Here is a 16,106-nt window from a genome sequence, read left to right on the forward strand (position 1 = left end):
AAACACGCACATTAGTGAGATAGGCTCGATGCTAACGGCGGTAGGATGAAAACGCGCACGTTAGTGAGATAGACTCGATGCTAACGGCAGTAGAAATAAAACACGCACGTTAGTGAGATAGACTCGATGCTAACGGCAGTAGAAATAAAACACGCACGTTAGTGAGATAGACTCGATGCTAACGGCGGTAGGATGAAAACACGCACATTAGTGAGATAGACTCGATGCTAACGGCGGTTGAAGTAAAACACGCACGTTAGCGAGATAAACTCGATGCTAACTGCGGTTGAAGTAAAACACGCACATTAGTGAGATCGACTCGATGCTAACAGCGGTAGAATGAAAACACGCACGTTAGTGAGATAGACTCGATGCTAACGGCGGTTGAAGTAAACACGCACATTAGTGAGATAGAGCTCGACTGCTAACGGCGGTTGAATGAAACACGCACGTTAGTGAGATAGATGAATGATAACGCGGGTTAGGATGAAACACGCACATTAGTGAGATTAGACTCCGATGCTAACGGCGGTTGACGTAAACACGCACTTAGTGAGTGAAATGATGCTAACTGCGGTTGAAGTAAAACACGACTTAGTGAGATAGACTCGATGCTAACGGCGGTTGAAGTAAAACACGCACGTTAGTGAGATAAACTCGATGCTAACGGCGGTTGAAGTAAAACACGCACATTAGTGAGATAGACTCGATGCTAACGGCGGTAGAATGAAAACACGCACGTTAGTGAGATAGACTCGATGCTAACGGCGGTTGAAGTAAACACGCACATTAGTGAGATAGACTCGATGCTAACGGCGGTTGAAATGAAAACACGCACGTTAGTGAGATAGACTCGATGCTAACGACGGTAGAACGGAAGCGCACACGTTAGTGAGATAGACTCGATGCTAACGGCGGTAGAATGAAAACACGCACGTTAGTGAGATAGACTCGATGCTAACGGCGGTTGAAATAAAACACGCACGTTAGTGAGATAGACTCGATGCTAACGGCGGTTGAATTAAAACCAATCCCAACATGACTTTTGTGAAGTTGGCGGCACAAAATCCAGGCCCAACGTGATCTTTGTGAAGTTAGCGGCACAAAATCCAGGCCCAACGTGATCTGGTGAATGGTCAGCAGGATAAGACCCAATCCTGCCATCCAATTGGTCAAGAAATTGGATTTGATCTGTCAAGATATAAGAAATTAAATTTTGATTTTCCAAGAAACAAAAATTTGAACTTGATTTTCGATTTTTGACTTTTGAATTTTTCTGATTTTTCGAGAGAATTTTTTTCAAAAATAATTTGCCCCAGTGTAGGGCCCTTTTCCCTTCTTTCTTTCCTTTCTTCGGCATCGGCCTTCCACATCGCCAGATGCTTTTCGTCGACTTCAACTGTGAATACCTGCACAGGGGGCTTACATGCACTCAAATTTTCAAGAAAAAGGCAGCGTGATTGATTTGAAAGTCTTGCTTGAGTCTTTGACGAAATCCTCAAATGGACTATAAAAAATTTGCCCCAGTGTGGGCTTATTTTGTGAAATCTTGCGAATAAAAATTTTGCCCCAGTATGGGCCCATTTGATTGCAAACAATTGGTTTGGATGACTTTCCATTTATGCGAACACTATAAGAAAGAAAATTTCATGATGAATTTCTCAAAATAATGCCAAATTACAAAGGATTTCTTCCTTACCTTAGCATCGAAGCTTTGGGTAATGGCGTTATTTCTGATTTGGAAATGAGAGGTCAAGATTTGTCTTATTCATGTGCTCAGATGGTATGTAACCCCTTCTATACCACATCTTGGTGAAAGCAAAGAGTTTATCATCCTTATTTCTTAAGAAAACGTAGTCCACATACGAGCTTTATAGGCTTGCAATAACACGGATGGAAACGATAGCTAAAACATGAAAAAACTGGTTGTTCCCTTATGATCACAAATGATTGATGGATTTCTTACGAGCATAGTCGTCACTTTGGATTGTCATGAAGGAATAAGTCAACGATGGACTTTATGAGCTTGTAATGTGGCTTGAAAACGATAGCTAAAGAATAAAACTTTCAAGGACATTACACCACAGATCGCATTTTTCAACATTGCCTTCATCTGGACTCCAGATTCTTGGACTTTGTTTGACTTTTATCATCACCCAACAGGGTCTTTCAACATCAAATCTTTTTGCATCTTTCTTTTGCATTCATTTCGCTCGTTTTTCTTTTCTTTTTCCCTCTTTTCAGAAATACCTTCTCGGGGTTTCATATGAAGAGCAGTGTCAACCTCACGCCAAATCAATTCAGAAATACAGCTAAAATTTTCGACATCAGAAATTTTCTTAACAGGGCCATTGCTAAGAACAGAAGTCAGGGCTTTCGGCTTTTGTAATGGGGTCAGGTGGGGTGCTTAGAAAAGTTAAGGCTTGAAAACGGATTTCAAAGTGGTTTGAAAAATCCGAGATCGCATTGTTGCGCCAACCCTATTTCAGGGTTAAATCAAAATCTGCCTCAGTTTTTGCTCAATTGAGGCTTTTCACTTTCATTTTTCTTTTTCCTTTTGACTTTTCGGCCTTTTTGCCATTCTTTGAAATTTCACAAAATTTGCCCCAGTTTACTTTTGAACTGAGGTTCTCTTTTCTTCTTTTGCCTTTTGATTTTGTGGGTTTTCACTTTTTCGCTTCTTGAAATTTTCTTTTTCAACCCAACTTGCCCCAGTGTGGGGTTTGCGATTCTCAGGGGGTGCCAAATGAAGTATTTTATTCTGAAGGCTCAAAAGGGATAACTAGGGATAGAATGTTTGATTGGAAAAGAAGATGGCCTGACTTGTATTCCGTTCCTTACAATAACTCTGAAAGGAAACTTTCGTTAATGCGAAATTTTTGCATGTATCTGAATTAACTGCTTGAGGAAGACCCTTGTTCATCCATGCTTGTGAAACATAGGCGATCCACGCGGACAAAACTCTTCCTTTTTCCTTTTTTCAAAGTTGGAACCCAAGTGAAATCAAATTTCCCCAATTTGCGGTTCCCTTCCTATTTTAGCATTTTTGCTTTTCCCCTTCTTATTCTAGCATTTTTTTGCTTTTCCCCTTTTCTTTTCCCTTTTTCAAAATTCCTCAATCTCCTTCCCCAATGTGGGGTGCGATCATATGTGCACTCGAAAAGAACCATCAATTTTTAGCTCAAATGAGGATGCAAGGGATGATCAGTGTTTAGGTTATAGAAATGATGGCCAAAGTATCATTCTTACGCTTCATGACAATCAAAGTAATGCAATGCTCATTGAGAACCCATTCCCTTTTGAAAGTTTTCCAATGTAGGGTAGAGATCATTAAGGCCTTTATTTGAAACGAAATTATCCTTCCAAAGGCTCAAATGGGAGAGCAAATGATAAAATCTGTATAGGTAGAGAAACGAATGCTTGAAATATCATTCCAAATTTTCAAAACAAACAAGGATAACGCACATTTTTGCTTTCACTTAGATGTGATTGAATCGGATTAGACACAGCGGACATTTTCAAGCAAAAGTTGCCCCAACTTGCAATTTATCGATCAATGTGACTGATTTTATTTTGGGGTTAAGTGAAGGAGAAAGGTATCTCATGGGCCCTTTTGAGTGACCTCTTTTAATTCTGAATACTCTTATTGTGAATGTTCAGGCCGGAGGTTGAAAAAAAAATCCAAATTTAGTCTTATTTCTTAAAATTCATCATGAAATCTCCAATGAATAAGAATAAAGAATGAAATGTACATAAATATACACAAAACAATGATTGTCCAAAAATTTTATTGCTGAAAAAGTTTGAAACAAAATTTCTCATTCAATTTACGATACAAATGAGAAGAGAGAAACTTGTAAAGAGCTCCACATATACACTTTTTGTCTCCTTTTCTTTTTGGAACAAAATGTGTTAACAAATCAAATATACAAAATTTTCCTTTGGAAAACAATTACAACATCTCTCAGAGGCTTTAGCGTAGAGCTTCCAGATAGATCATTTATGTTTTCATTATAGGACCTGCCCAAGAATCAAATAATACTTTCTGAACTTTATCGGATCAAAAATTGTTATCCAATATAGGGAAATATTTTCACCTTATTGAAACATTTTTATGAATGCAGGGGAGGGGGAAAAAAAGAAAAAATACCCCGAGTTAGTAGGCAAAACTGCAAAATCGGTATGCATGTCCTATGGGGGAGCCCTTTTGTGCCAAGGGTAGGCCTAGCATGAAAATGCAATCCTCCAGAGCAGGCACTATACCATACCTGATGGATCTGATCAACTCATTGAGTGAAAAAATAATTTGAAAAAATTTGGCCCATTGGAATGAGAAAAGACGTTGGTCAAAATAAGGACCTCGTCCGAAGGGATTGATCACTTTTGATCGATACAAGAATTTGCAAAAACGCACGGGTTTGACCTTGACAAACTTCCTATCGAAGAGATTGGAATTCGTTTTGACAACTTTTCTCAGTGAAGCACAGGTCAAAACTCCAACTGATCAAATGGCTGGATGCAACGGATGTTTTTCTCAAAATCGACTAGGTTTTTCATTTTTGAAATTCGACATTGAAACCCTAATTGGTCAAATGAAATTGACAATTTATTAAAAATCGACCGGATTACCCTAAAAAGGGAAACAGGTCAAATGAATGGAATGAAATTTAATTTATCCAAAATTAATCAGATCACCCTAAAAAGGGTAAATTGATCAACTAGACTGAACGAAACTTGATTTATTCAAAATCGGCTCGGTTGCCCTAAAAATGGGTAAATTGGCCAAATGAATGAAATTGAACTAGTGATTTATTCAAAAATCGGCCGAATGACCCTAAAAAAGGTAAATCGGTCAAATGAATTGACGATTTATTGAAAAATAGACCAGGTGACCCTAAAAAGGGTAAATTGGTCAAATGAATTGACGATTTATTGAATGAATTGGCAAAATGAATTGGTTGAATTGTCCGGCCATTGGTTATTTCAAAATTATTGAGGTGCATTAGTCTATGACCTTCTAGAAATCAAATTTTGGCCTCAATTTCTTTATCGTCTCGATAGGAGGAATCATTTGTGAATTTCTTCAAAACAATGTCCTTTACGCAAGGGATTTTTACCAATTTTTGATAAAATGGCCAAAAAGTGATTATTAGATGCTCATATTCCAAAGATCACTCTATGAAAATGATCGGATCCTACCTTACCTTGTGCACTACCCCTTTGGATGGTACAAAATGTAAACGTGCAAGTCTCACTGGATTAAATATCCGAGACACAAGGTGGTTTATTCCTAAACACGGGATTCCCTATGTGGCATTCCCTTTCTATGGTTTATGCATGATGCCAGTTATTAAAGCGATGTAAATATGTGACAAATATGGCCTAAAGGACATAAATAATGCGTCGATGGGGAAAAGGTCTAAAATGAAATGTATTTATTAAGTATAATGACTGAAATTTAAACATGTGAGTTATCTAGTGGGTGAGTCACTAAAAGAGTGCCAAAGAGGCCTCTTATTGCTATGGCACATGAATGCAGGCCAAGAAAACAAAGAAATGGTTAGTGCAATTGATAGTACACATAACACATTGGGAGCAATTAAGAAAAGAAATACAATAAAAGCAAGTAAAAGGGGTGGAACCCCCTCCCTCGTGCCTAATGTGCTTAAAAGGGTGAGGCTGACTCTAACCTAGGCAAACTCTAACATGGATGCATGAGGCTGGGGCTCACTAATGCAACTAGACTCGATAAGCTCAGGTCCCCGAGCCTTCAGACTTAGAAACCAAGGGTCATCAATCCCAAGGTTCTTTGTCGGTGGCTCGAGCGATTCCCCAGACATTGCTACGCACACGTCGTGTCACGGCCACATGTCTGAGTGAATCTATCAAAAATCCTTAATCTTCGACTAAAAGCTAAGGGCTATTAACCCAAAGCTTAAAGTGGAAGATTAAGTGACCCCTCGGATCGTGCTACGCACACGTCGTGTCGCGATCACACATCCAAGTAGGTCGCCTAAAATCCTAATAGGGTGGAGTGGCGTGACAAGCCACTAAAAGAAAAATAAAGGAGGGATAAATAAATAAAGCGTATGCACGTATGCTAGTGCTCGTTTGGAGGGGAGGGATCAAGAACCCACGCGAGGCTCTAGGGTATATCCCCCCACCCAAATGCAATGCAAAGCGCGAGATAAAACAAGTAAAATATACATCCAAACAACCAATCATACATACGTGAGTGAGGGAGTAGTTTGATACGCGTGCAAGGCCAAAAGTCCTAAAAATAGAAAAATGCAACCCTAATATCCAAATGCTATGCATAAAAAGGGTAGAAAAGGGAAAAGAATGGTCAAATCAAATGCTTGGACCCACTTAGGAAATCCCCAGTGGAGTCGCCAACTGTCGCGCCCCACTTTTCGAATGTGTGTTGTGGTGTGAGTGTGCGTGTGATATACATGTGAACGTGTGCGAAATGAAAAGTAAAAGGCCATGGGACTTAAGAATGCGACGATTTGGCCAAGTGAAGTTCAAAAAGGGTTTTTTAATGAAAATGGAGTCGCCACTTGGTATCGAGTTAGGGTGTACCAAGTCACCCAAAAATGATTTTTTGTTTTTGAATGAAAAAAGTAAATAAACCCTTTTAAAGAACTTTTTGGGTCTACGTAACCAAAAGAGGGATCGGGGGTCACATTTGACGAAGGGGAAGGCAAGGATAAAAATCCAAGGCACCCCTTCGACCTAGCCAAGGCTAGTTGCGTGACTTAAACCAATTTTTCCCTAATTTTTCTACCCAAGGTATGTATCGCGTGTTGGATATGTCTATATGAATGCAAAACCCTAGACCTAAGGGTATGGGGGGAAATTTCTCTTCAAAGGTTGAGTGGTGCCAATCACATTAGTTGTGAAGCCCAATAATGATCCTTTTGGAGAGGTCACACCTAAACCTAAATGACGTAAAAAATGAGTGGAATGCATGCCATGTGAAAGTGTGAGTTTGTGTGAAGTGGGAAGATTGATAAAATACGATACAAGTGGAGGTGTGCAAATGTCTTTGAATGCAAATATATACTCCAAGTGCAAGTGGGCAAAAAATGCATGTATGCAATTTAAAGAAAAGTGCGAAAGTGTCGGTGTGCAAATGAAGATGAAAGTACTCGTGTGCGAGTGAAGATAAGAGTGTTCGTGTGCAAGTGAAGATAAAAAAGTGTTCGTGTGCAAGTGAAAGTGATAAAAGGGTGCATGTGTGCAAATGAGACAAAAGTGAAAGTGTATTGATAGAGTGGATTGAGAATGCATGAGCTTAGGGAATTTATGCATATTGGGTACGGGGAGACCTAAATCGTGACTCAATTTGCCCTTTGATAGAGGGAATACAAGCGTGCTAAGGCTTAGAAAAAGCCACACTCGTCTATATCCCATATTTAAGGGGACTCTTCAGGCAAATGTACCCTAACTAGCATGAGATGCAAAGAATCCTAAAATGAGGGAAAAGGGGCTCGAGGAGCATGCCAAATGATAAAACTAAGAAAAATGCATGACATGTAGTGAACATGCAAATATGCACTAACAAAAAGGGATGGCCTAATGAGCCACAACTAGCATTGGACTAGTGTGGTGACGTACATTCATCCATTCCATTCATTCATGGTTATGAAAGCAAGTAGACATGCCAAAACGCTCGTAAACACGTAGCACGTAGCACTTAGCATGCTCGACTAGATGCAAGAGCCTACTAAAGCAATTAAACATGTAGCAACAAAAACAAGCAACCAAGGGGAAGGGGAAATGGACCAGATGCTCTACGAGCCCTAGCTATTACAAGCCAAGAGGTGTACACATACCCCATGAAACATAAAGGGAAAGGGTGAATGGACCAGATGCTCTCCGAGCCCTATCTATTACAAGCCAAGAGGTGTACACATACCCCATGAAAGCATAAAGGGGAAGGGGAAATGGACCAGATGCTCTCCGAGCCCTATCTATTACAAGCCAAGAGGTGTACACATACCCCATAAAACTTAAATAAAAGTAAAAACAAGCAAATGCAGGCAAGGAGGTAAGGAAAGCGGAGTAGGCATGCATATTCACATAACACGTAGGAGCACGTAAGGCTAAATGTAGTGCAAATGAGGGATAGAGTGTACCTCCCTTGAATTGACGCCCCAATGAAGTGGAATTATTCAATTACCCTCCAAAATAATAAAAAGGTCAAGGCACCACTTTATTTAAGAAAAATTAAAAGAAATGGGCAAAACAAGGCTCACCTAGTCATAAGGTCCCTAAAGCCATAACTTAAGTGCAATTTAAACTAGGCATGGTAATTAATTAAAACAAACAAACAATGAAGTGGCACAATTTAAAATTAACAAGGACCAAAATGATGAAATTCTCTAATTGATTGGGTCATAGTGAAATAAGGAGAGACTTGGGGGGTTAAAGTCCAATTTTAGAATTTATTTCATGCATGCATACGTAAAGAACTTAAAATTCTGCAACTAAAAGGAATGAATTCTGCTGACTTTTTGTCCCAAGCTTGCGGCAATGTCCAGATGCAATTCTATCCGTTTACCATGGAAACAAAATTATCAACTAAACCCACAACTTCATGGTGGGATTGAAACAAACAAAATTGGAGCTGACCAGCAAAAGAAAAACTAACAGCAAAAGAAAGAAAAAGAAAAAATGCAGCAAAACCTTCGACAATCAAGAACAGGCGCACACTACTGCCTTTTCCTTTCAAGTAAAGATTCCAGATTTAATCCAGAACTATTCATCTAGACTTCAACTTAAATTGAGCAACGAAACTACATGATGATCACAATCCAATGGCCAGAAATTTGGAAAGATCTTATGCAAAAATACTGGAAAAATATGCAAAAATCTGAAGAACAAAACTGCTGCAACTTTCTTTGTTCATTCAAGACAAATTTCATGCAAACAGGTTCACTGAATACCAGGATTTTAACTCTCAGCTATCAACTAAAACAATAGCTAGACTTTGTTGCAGGTCCAAAGCAAAGAATCTAAGCAAACCGTCAGGGATTAAAAGGAACTAATCAACAAAAGAATGGAAAAAGTGCAGCAGAAATTTTTCTTTGCAACTTGCTGTGCTTCATTACCGAAACATTACCAGCCAAACCTCAACTTTTGAATCAAATGATCATAAGACATTCCCCAAATCAACAACCAAGCCAAATAAGACACTCATTGCAAGATCAAATAAGAAAATTCAGGTTGATGACTGCTAAAGACACAAAGGGGCGGCAGAAATTTTATAACAGCCCAAACAAAAATGCAGCAAAACTCTTCTCAATTCTCTGTGATCTTACAACTTCATTAGCCATTCAGTGAGCTTACATTAGATTCCAGAATCATCATAAAACGTTAGCTTAGACATGCAAACCAAGAACTCTAACAAATCCAGATTACATCAATAAGGACCAAAGATATAGCCTTTCCAACAAGATTATCAAGCATCTGCTTGGCTCTTCAACTCACGGACAAGATGGGCAAGCTTTTTGAACCAAATAAATGAGAGGAGGGAATGGGAAACAAAAAGGGACCGGTCATGAACAATTAAATGACGTTCATTTCTAGCTAAAATGCAAATTTTTAGATGTCTTAAAAGAACACAAACAGCATGCGATTGATGCAAGACCCATAACAGAGCAAGAACTCAGATTTCATATGAAATGACAATAGACAAACAAAAGGGTGAAGGTTACCTATTCACTGCCGTTGGAGTTGAAGCTTCATCCTGGGTTCGACGACAATAGGGAAACAGCTTCTGATGAGGAAATCTACTGGGGATGTTCAGCCTCCTCCTTGTTTTCTTTCAGTTTGCAGCCGTCCCTCTCTTCCCAGTTTTCTCCTTGGTCGTCCCCGTTTTTCGTTTGCAGCCCTCTACCCTCAGCTGTTACTCCTAGCCCCTTGTTTCTACCTACAGCCCGTCAACTCTCTCAACCTCCCCCTTTGCCTCCCCGATTCCCTCTCTCGTTTTCTTGGATCTTCTAAGCCCTTTTTCTTCCTATCACCCCTAACCCCAACTCTCTCTTTCAGTTTTTCTCTCGCTGTCCCCACTCTCAATCTCTCAACTCTCAGTTTTTCTTTTTGCCGTTCTTACGCTCCCCACGATGAAGCTCACTCTGTTGGTTCTCTCCCTAAAGCCCGCAGCCTTTCTTTCTTTTTCCTCTGCTGTTTTTCTTTTCCCTCACCGAGCTCCCCTCTCTTGCGGCTACCTTTCAGCTTTCCTTTTATATCCCATGATAACCCTAAACTTCAAGCCAGCTCTTCTATATTTGCAGCCCAAGGAGCTGCCGAACATTTCTTTGCAAGCTGCGAAAAACGCAGCTTGCTGCCGCGTATCACTCTTCTTTTTTTTTTTTTTTTTTTTTTTTTTTTTTTTTAACTTTCAACTTAATAAATATAATAATAATAACAAATTGACAAAAACCAGGTAATAATAATGAAAATAATTTAAAAACAACAAAAATGGCCATTTTTCCATCTTTTTCTACATTTTCTTTTTTCTCCTTTTTTTATGATTTTTCATTTCCATTTTTCTTTCAAGAAAGCATTGAATAAAAACCAAAATGACTAAAACATATTTTTGATGTTTTCCTTTTCTTTTTCAAAAAACTCTATGCTAAGCTTAAAAACTAAAAAAACTAAAAACTAAAAACTAAAATCTAAAACTTAAAAGTGATTAAAAACCTAAAATGACAAAATAAAAATAAATAGACAAACTAAAAGGGCAAAATGAATAAAACTAAAATAAAATAACAACTAAAAAATGCAAAACACACAACAATGAACTAAATGCAAGCGATCTAAAATAAAAATCATGAAGTAGATGCCACATACAAATTATTCAAAATTTGGTGTCTACAATGATCCACCGGGAGATGGAGGTCTACGTGGATGACATCATAATCAAGTCTAAGAGGGCAGAGGACCATTTGGTTGATTTGAAGAAGTTATTCGAAAGATTGCGGAAGTACAATTTGAAGTTAAATCCTGCGAAATGCGCCTTTGGAGCACCTGCGGGTAAGCTGTTGGGATTCATTGTTAGCAAGAAGGGCATAGAAATAGATCCGGCGAAAATCAAAGCAATTCGAGATATGCCAGTGCCGAAAACTCAGAAGGACGTGAAAAACTTCTTAGGGAAGATCAATTTCATTGGGAGGTTCATCGGCCAACTAACTGCCACATGCGAGCCGTTGTTCAAATTATTGAGAAAGAATGTGCCGTTGTATTGGAATGAGGAGTGCCAACAGGCTTTCGACAAGATTAAAGATTATTTGTTGCATCCACCAGTTTTAGTGCCACCCAAACTGGGCCGACCTTTGATTATGTATTTATCTGTACTCGATGGAGCAGTAGGGTGTGTTCTAGGTCAGCACGATGACTCTGGGAGGAAAGAACAAGCCATTTACTATCTAAGTAAGAAGTTCACACAGTACGAAGCTAATTATTCATTCATTGAGAAAAGCTGTTGTGCATTGGCCTGGGCGGCTCAAAAGTTGAGACACTACTTGTTGAGCCATACCACTTATCTTATTTCCCGATCTGATCCTCTGAAGTTTCTTTTGGAGAAGCCGATGTTAACCGGACGCCTGGCCAAATGGCAGATAATTCTATCAGAGTTCGACATTGTTTTCACTTCACAAAAGGCGGTCAAGGGGCAAGCTATAGCTGATCATCTGGCGGAAAATCCAAGGGATGATGATTATCAGCCACTTCATACTTATTTCCCTGATGAGAAAGTTTTATTCGTAGGCGCTACAGATGATATGAGTGAACAAAGCCCTGAATGGAGGCTTTTCTTCGATGGAGCTTCGAATTCCCTCGGAGTTGGAATTGGAGCTGTTCTGGTTTCACCCGAAGGGAAACATTACCCTGCCGCTGCCAAATTGCAATTTGCCTGCACAAACAACATGGCTGAATATGAAGCTTGCATTTTTGGTCTCAAAATGGCTTTGGAAATGGAAATCAAAGAGTTGATAGCTTTCAGCGATTCAGATTTGCTTGTACATCAAACCTTGAAACAGTGGATAACCAAAGATTCAAAAATTCTGCCCTACCATTGCAGTCTGCTTACTCTGGCCAAGCAATTTCGAAATTTGGAGTTCAGACATCTTCCACGTGCCCGAAACGCATTTGCCGATGCTTTGGCCACTTTAGCTTCTATGATCCAATATCCTGATGAATTGAGGATCGAGCCAATTCCGATTCAACTTCAAGACAAACCTGCCCACTGTTGGGTTGTAGACAAGTCCTCCGACAATGTTCCGTGGTATAATGATCTTAAGGAGTTTCTCAAAACAGGATCTTACCCTCTGCATGCTAAGACAAAGGACAAGAATTTTCTGCGTAGAATGGCTTCAAAATTTTTCTTAAATGGAGAAGTGTTATACAAAAGAACCTCAGATTTGAACCTTTTAAGGTGCATTGATGAGGATGAAGCTCAATATATGATGAAAGAAGTGCATAGTGGCGTTTGTGGACCTCACATGAATGGCCATTTGCTAGCGAAGAAAATCATGAGAACCGGATACTTCTGGCTTACTATGGAGCATGATTGTATAGATTTTGTCCGGGGATGTATAAAATGCCAAATGCACGGTGACATTATACGCGCTCCACCCACTGAACTGCATAGCATGACCGCCCCATGGCCCTGTTCAATGTGGGGTATGGACGTGATTGGTACAATCGATCCTCCCGCTTCAAATGGACATCGATTTATATTGGTGGCGATCGAGTACTTTACCAAATGGGTTGAAGCAGAGTCATTCAAACATGTCACGAAGAAGGTAGTGGCCAATTTCCTGAGAGATCACATCATCTGTCGCTTTGGAGTACCCGAAACGCTTATCACGGACAATGCCAAGAATCTGAACAATGACATGGTAGATGGACTATGTGAGCAGTTCAAAATCAAACACCGCAATTCTGCCATTTATAGGCCTCAGATGAATGGAGCTGTAGAAGCCGCAAATAAGAATCTGAAGAAAATTATCCGCAAAATGACAGAAAAGCATCGCGATTGGCATGAAAAGTTGCCTTATGCATTGATGGCGTACCGGACTTCTATTCGGACATCGACTGGGGCAACGCCATATTCACTTATGTATGGGATGGAAGCTGTATTACCAGCTGAGGTTGAAATTCCGTCGCTACGAATCCTTATGGAAGCTAAATTGGAGGAGGCCGATTGGATCAAGCAGCGCCATGAGCAATTGACTTTGATAGATGAGAAGCGATTCAATGCTATCTGTCATGGGCAATGCTATCAAAAACGTGTGGCCCGAGCTTACAACAAAAAAGTCCATCGGCGGGCATTTGAAGAAGGTGATAAGGTACTGAAGCGAATTTTGTCAATGCAAGATGAAGCTAAAGGCAAGTTCGCTCCAAATTGGCAAGGGCCGTTCATTATCCAAAAGGTATTACCTGGCGGAGCTCTTATTTTGGCGGAAATGGATGGACGGGTTTTCCCTCAACCCATCAACTCAGATATGTGCAAAAAGTTTTTCATTTGATCATGCAAATTTTCTTTAGAAATTCATGCAAATGGCGAAATGCAAGTCAGGCCATCTTCTTTTACACTAAAAAACATTTTATCTCTACTTGTCCCCTTTGAGCCATCAGAATTGACAAATCTCGTTTGATAACCCTTGAGAATTGCAAACCCCACACTGGGGCAAATTTGTTTCGAAAAAAAAAAAACCTACACTGGGGCAAATTTAGTTTTCAAAGAAAAATGCAAAAAGTGAGGAAAATACAATGAAAAATGCAAAGAGAGAAAATCTGATCAAACTGGGGCAAATTTTCCTCAGTTTCGGAGTTGTTCTCAAAAGGGTGCAATCTCAAGTTATTTCACCCCTCGTATCAAATCTGCTTTCAAGCCTCAACCTTTCTTGAAAAACACCCCACCTGACCTCATTACAAAAGCCCAAAGTCCTGGTTTTCGTCACTTGCTGCATTTCTATAAGAAAATTTGTTAATCAACTGGCAGGTGATGTCCGTAATGTCTTCGCCTAATTTTACAAGGGAAGTACATTTTACTGATGCCAGAAATCTTTAATTCATGTTTCTGAGTCGATCATGGTCGAGATATTTCATTCTTCTTTAGGTGAAAACCCGAAGGGGCACCTCGAAAGAAAAAGAAAAAGAAAAAGAAAAGAAAAAAAAGGAAAAAGGAAAAGAAAAAAGAAAGAAAAGAAAAAGGAAAAGAGAAAAGAAAAACAACAAAAGGGGTGGGGGCAACCTTGGTGAAAACCCGAAAGGGCGCCAAGGTAGGTTTTCTCAACAGACAAGCTCAAGAAGGAACAGCCGGTGACCTGGTTCATTTGGGGTTTTCCTCATATTTGTGATACTTCTGCCAATATCGGATTCCGAAGAGAAAATATCCAAAGTTTTGAATATGATATTCGTTGGTTAAATTTGTATTTGTTCTTTACAAATATTCTTTTGCAAAATGTATCTTTATAAACCTCTTGGTTATTCTCAAATTATTTGTGTGTGAATGCTTATGATTGTCTACATTCTTTTGCATGCTCATCTTTGCCTAACATAGGAAATCATCTTGCATATACTAATTTTCATGCATCATTCTTTCACCATTAAATTCAAATGAATGATAAACCCTGAGGTTTGTGCAAAAATAGGGGATTCAATCATCAGTTACAGGGAGTAACATACAACAAAGCTACCACCTGGATTGGGTGACGTGGTAAATCTGCATTTTATCAGTCTCAGAAATTGAAAGGTTTAAGGCAGACGCCGCCGAGCCGAAATAAAAGCATCACAAGACTCATGTTTACACGACTCTCAAGGCAAACCGGATCAAATAATGGTGGCAAGCCCATTATTTCTTCTTTTTTGCAGGAATGTTGCATTTACAAACAAAAGCAGCCACTCTCTTTTTGGCACCTAAACCGATGTCAGACAAAAGCTTCCCAGTAAACAAGGATCGATGTTATTTGCAAGACTCGATCATAAGAAACAGCATCAGCTATCGTTTCAGTCACAGAAATCCAAATTTCCCTCTTGGTACAAAAGTTGAAATACTCCCAGGTAAAGACTCAATTCATTATTTAAACTTCCCCAGTGAAGTCCCGTTCAAATCCTGTTCGGGTCAGTCCCGTTTAAATTCTGTTCGGGTCAGTCCCGTTTAAATTCTGTTCGGGCCAGTCCCGTTTTAAAATTCCTGTTCGGGCCAATCCCGTTTTAAATTCCTGTTCGGGCCAGTCCCGTTTTAAATCCCTGTTCGGGTCAGTCCCAGTCCCGTTTTAAAATCCCTGTTCGGGCCAGTCCCGTTTTAAATTCCTGCTCGGGTCAGTCCCGTTTTAAATTCCTGTTCGGGTCAGTCCCGTTTTAAATTCCTTGTTCGGGTCAGTTCCGTTTTTTTAAAAGTCCTGTCCGTTCAAATCATTCTGCAGCCGAATAACACAGGTAAGTATTTGGTGTCTACTTCTTTGTCTCAAGTTTTTTCAAAACTCAAACAAAGAGGGGCAAACTGTAGACACCAAATTTTTAAATAATTTGTATGTTGCATCTAATTCATGATTTTGTTTTAGATTGTCTGCATTTTAGTTGTTACCTTTTTATTTGTCTTTTATTTGCTAATTATTTGTCATATTAATTTTGTTCACGTTTTAGTTTTAGTTTTAGTTTTAAGTTTTAACGTAAAATTTGTGAAAAAAGAAAAGAAAAGAAAAGAGGAAATTGATGAAAAATGGAAAATTGTGCTTTGTGGATTCTAGTTTATTTAGATTTAGTTTCTATTCAATAAATAAAAAAAAAAAATCAAAAAATCACAATTCTATTTCTGCCGGTTCCATTTTCCACTTCTCAACCTAGCACCTTCCATTGTTATTGCCGACTCCACTCCACTCCACTCCACTCCCAATACCTCAATATATACATCCCACTACGCTATATCATTGCCAGTTCACTACAATCATTATCACTCACCATAACATTTTTATTTTCAATTGTTCCTATGCCGGGAGCTGTGAAGTGATCAGCTTCTTTGGAAATAACGACGAGAGAGAGAGGGGTGAGGACTTAGCTTATCTTCCAGCCTCACTTCAAGACCAACCGAG

Source organism: Coffea eugenioides, chromosome 10 (assembly GCF_003713205.1).
Source record: "Coffea eugenioides isolate CCC68of chromosome 10, Ceug_1.0, whole genome shotgun sequence".
In the NCBI taxonomy this organism is placed as follows: domain Eukaryota; kingdom Viridiplantae; phylum Streptophyta; class Magnoliopsida; order Gentianales; family Rubiaceae; genus Coffea; species Coffea eugenioides.